Source organism: Trachymyrmex cornetzi, unplaced genomic scaffold, assembly GCF_001594075.2.
Source record: "Trachymyrmex cornetzi isolate Tcor2-1 unplaced genomic scaffold, Tcor1.1 scaffold900, whole genome shotgun sequence".
Taxonomy (NCBI): Eukaryota; Metazoa; Arthropoda; class Insecta; order Hymenoptera; family Formicidae; genus Trachymyrmex; species Trachymyrmex cornetzi.
The window spans coordinates 30,623-35,644 of NW_017300246.1; positions in this window are offsets into that span (position 1 = coordinate 30,623).

Here is a 5,022-nt window from a genome sequence, read left to right on the forward strand (position 1 = left end):
TGTGGTAGCCATTTTACTTCCTTATGAATCTTTCCCATGGCATGCAAGCGTTTTGAGACGGCCATTGGAGTAACATTTAACTGTTCCGACAACTCTTAAAGCGTTTGGGCTGGATTCTCATCGAGCAATTCTTGCAGCTTGACATCTTCAAATTTTTTCGGCTGTCCTGGGCGTTCTTTGTCTCTCTCAAAATCACCGTTTCGGAAGCGTTGAAACCAAACTCTACATGTTGGTTCTGATGGAGTTTCATCACAATAATTTTTTGCGATACTTGGAGTGCCATGCGAAGTTGGCACCCCATTTATAAAATTTTTTTTTATCTAAATCAGTGGAATTATTGTTAAAACTTAGCAGGAACTGTAGAACTATTGCGGGTGCAAACGGAACTGTGTATAAAATATCGATTTTTTCAAAATGAGGTGCCAATTTCACACTGGCCAAAATTTTCGCAAAGGAAAAATCGTCTTGGAATTAAGTTAGGATTATGACACTTTAAGGGCGAACATTTTTTTTTAATCACCCTACATGTAAAGGAGTGACAAACCCACATAGCACGTATTTTCACAGCAATATCATTTTTCCATTGCAATATTACAATGAAATATAGCAGAAATATTGCTAAAATATTTCTGAGATATATCATAGAAATATCGCTGTAATTATGTAATATTTCTGTGATATTTGTGTAATATTTATATTTATATAACGTTTATTGGGAAAAATTAAATCATTTTAAAAAACTTCCTAAAAAATTTATTGAATTGATATTTAATTGATGGTTATTTTAAAAATTATTCCATATAATATTGTTAATACAATAGCTATATATATTTATACATATCATAATAAACTAAAAAAGTTACAAAATAAACTAAGTATCACTTAATATAAAACATTTTAATCTTCACTTTCATTCTTCAAAAATTCAAGCACGTCAGTGCTTTTAATCCCTCCCCTATTTTTTTAAATTTTATTTCTTTTAATCTCAAATTTTTAATTAATACATATTATCTGTGCAATAAAGCCTTTCATTTATTACAATAAATGATAAACACTTTCAAACTATGCTTACTTTTCTCGAGCCTAATGAGTAGGTGCGTTGACAAGCCAAATTCCTATTTTTTTTATAACGTAGTCCTCTTTTATATCCAACTTATGACGAAGAATGGTATCTAAAATATTAAATTTAAATTATTATCAATTCAGTTCGTGATATTAATACTCGTAATAGTAATAACACAAGAATTTTAAATACAATAAAATAGGCCTAACTCAAACATAACGAAGATATTAATTAATTTCAAAATAGGAAGTTTAGTAAATAATAAGTAAAAGTAATATTAATTTATTTCAATATATGTTTAAAATTAACAACTGTACAAGTTTCGATTTAATTCATTAATCTTCTTCAGCCGCATTCATTAACGATACAGTTTACAATTCTAAAACGTTGTCGTTTCCACTTCTATATCTTGGTAAATGGAGTGTCATTATCTAGTTTTCTGTTGTTTCTTTTTCTAAATTTTTCATGCATATTTTTTATCATAATTATTTATGCCATTAATAGTTATATTTGTTATCTGTCGTATATTAAACTAGATTAAAAAATTATATGTCCCGAAAGTTTTTGCTAATCGCTTTTGTGTAGATAGAGAGGACTAAACTAAGTCGAAAAGTCCTTTACCATTTTGCAATGCTCGCAATAGTTAACGAGATCATTAAAGATAGCCGAATAAGCGCGTCAGTTCGGCCTACTAATGCTAAAGCGTACGCCCATTGATGGCTTGGCACGCGGACCGCGGGGAGTGGGAACAGCTTGGCAGGAGGGCCGATCAAGTCATGACATGGAGGCTCGCTGTGGCATTTGTCAGAAACTGTATATTTCTAGTTTCTGATAGGTTAAAATCTATTATTCCTTATTATTATCGTTACTCCCTCTGCCTGAAGCTTTAGTCGTACCACAGGCCAGTATTCATAGTCGAATCTTATATACTAAACAGTATATAAACAAAACATGTAAATAAAATATAGAGTATTTTCTAAATGAAGTATATATTTATCATTTCCGTTATTTGTAAGATTGGAACCATGGAATTATGAATTAAAAAAATAAAAAAAACAAATTTAACTTTTAACTTTTCAATTACTTTTTTTTATTAACTTAATTTTTAATTCAATTAATTTCATTATAAATAAACTTGTATCTTAACTAAGTTAAATTTTCAGGTTGTTAATTTTAACTTAACTTAGTTAAAAAAAAAGTTAACTTACCAACCCTGGTAGTAATTGTTGGGTATTGCGCTTCGTGTATCGCGCCTTGCGTCCACGCGGATAATACGCGGTGAATATTCATCGCGCTCGTGGTCAGGAATAAAGATTCTGTATTCCTTTAGTTTGTTTTACACATTTATTGTCGATTCACTGATGCGAGTACACAAAACCGCGTCTGGCTCTTACACGCGAGATTGCTACAATGGCGGTTAATAGAGAGAGCGAGTTGCGAGAGCGGTAACAACACCGATAACGAGCTAGGTGCCACCGTGGCGCTTGAAGCGCCCCCTAAAGTTGACTGAGTGCACGAGTGGCACGAATCATGGCCACGCGATGGCATCGACGAACACGCGGGAAAGGAAATCATTAATGTCATACTGAACAGTAATATACAGGATATTCCAGACTTAACGGAGGACCCGGCACGTACATATTCCTCATGAAAAAGTAAACCGAAAATCCTAATAGCAAAATCTTAAGGCATCAATAGTTTTCAAACGGTGAGCATTTGAAAATAACCAACCACAGGGCATGAAATTCGCGCCGTCAGGGGCGGCGCAACTAAGCGGTCGGCCGCGCTAACGCTTTGACGGATGTATCGCTCAACGGCACGGTACCGAACGAGTATTGCAAAGTTTCGTGAAATTTTTATATTAACTACTGCCGTATTCTTAAATTTTTGAAACATAAAAATTTTTTAATAAAATTAATAATTAATTATGATAGACATAGGCTCTCTTATAGATAATATTTGTTTACAAAATGGTATAAAACTAATCAGACCAGTAGTTTTGAGGAACAAAAACTAATTCTCAAAGTAAGAGGCTTTTTTAAACGCTAAAATAGCAAAAGCTCGTGTACATATAGAATGGACAAATCAAAGATTAAAAACATTCAAGATATTGAATAACAAAATGTCTCAAGGTTTTATTTCTAAAATTGAACAAATTTTTTAAATTATTTCAGCGATAGTAAATCTAAGTTTCTCTCAATCTTTGAAGATGACAAAGGACCCCGCACAAAATCGTAGGATTTTTGGCCCTCGGTGAAATTGGCTAAAATTTTAGTATGTTATAGTTCTTAACTCACTGATCAAAAGTGTCCATAGGCACAAATCCTAAAAATGACTATTTTTGTTGTTGTGCGCGCGCACACACATACGAAACTTCGATTTTTATGCACCTTTTTCATATAAAAATGCACGCGCGGGCGTATGTGTATGGGAATGGGGATGGGATGGGGGTGGAAGAAAACTTTAAACGGCTATAACAAAAAAAACTAGCCATTTTCAAGCTTTGTGTCTATGGACACTTTTGATCAATGACTCAAGAACTATGACATACTAAAATTTCAGCCAATTTCATCGAGGGCCAAAATCTTATGATTTTGTGCGGGGTTCTTTGTATCTCAATTTGTTATTTATGTATAAGATATTAAAATAATTATTTTGGTGTTTAATTACATATGTTATATTGTGTATACAAGTTTTATAATAAAAGAAACATTTACATTCTAAGAATATTTTGCATTTAATAAATATAACATACACACACATAAGTTTATGGATATATTAAATTTATTTTTTAAAACATTAATTAATTTTCTTACAAATATAATGTAACATATTATTAAAATAAATAATCTTAAGAGTTAAAAGTGACTGTTTAGCATAGTTTACATCCAAAATTATTGGCAAAACAATCATGTGTTGATCGTACGAGGAATATAAAATAAAATCTGTTTGTTTGATATTTAATACATTCCAAATTGCACTTGAGTATAATAAGCATGTTTAATTTTTAAGGATATACCAATGCTTGTCGAAGCTTACGGTGAGCATGCTCTTGGTAAATCACAGTGCTTTGAGTGATTTAAAAAATTCAAAAGTGGCGATTTTGACGTGAGAAATGAAGAACGTGGAAAACCACCGAAAAAGTTTGAAGACAGCGAATTGTAAGCATTGTTGGATGAGGATAACGCTCAAACTCAACAACAACTCGCGGATCAATTGAATGTGACACGAGAAGCCGTCTCCATACGTTTGAAATCCATGGGAAAGATCCAGAAGATGGGAAAATAGGTTCCACATGAACTGAATGAAAGACAGCAGAAAAACCGAAAAACTACTTGCGAAATGCTGCTCGCCAGGTACAAAAGAAAGTTATTTCTCCATCGAATTGTGACTGGCGATGAAAAGTGGATATATTTTGAGAATCCTAAGCGTAAAAGATCATGGGTAACTCCAGGCGAACCATCGACATCGACTGCAAGGCCAAATCGTTATGGACGGAAGACAATGCTCTGTGTTTGGTGGGATCAGAAAGGTGTGATTTATTATGAGCTGCTAAAACCTGGCGAAACCGTTAATACTGAACGCTACCGACAACAAATGATCAATTTGAATCAAGCTTTGCGTGAACGACCGGAATATCAAAAAAGGCAACAGAAAGTGATTTTGTTTCATGATAATGCACCATTACATACAGCAAAACTGGTCAAGGAAACGATTGAGGCGTTTGGTTGGGAAATACTTTCGCATGCGGCTTAGTCACCAGACTTGGCTCCGTCCGATTACTACTTATTTGCATCGATGGGACACGCACTTGCTCAGCAGCGCTTCACTTCTTACGAAGATGTACGAAAATGGCTAGATGACTGGTTTGGCTCAAAAGAGCAACAATATTTTTGGCGTGACATCCACAAATTGTCAGACAGGTGGGAAGAATGTATAGCTAGCGATGGGCAATACTT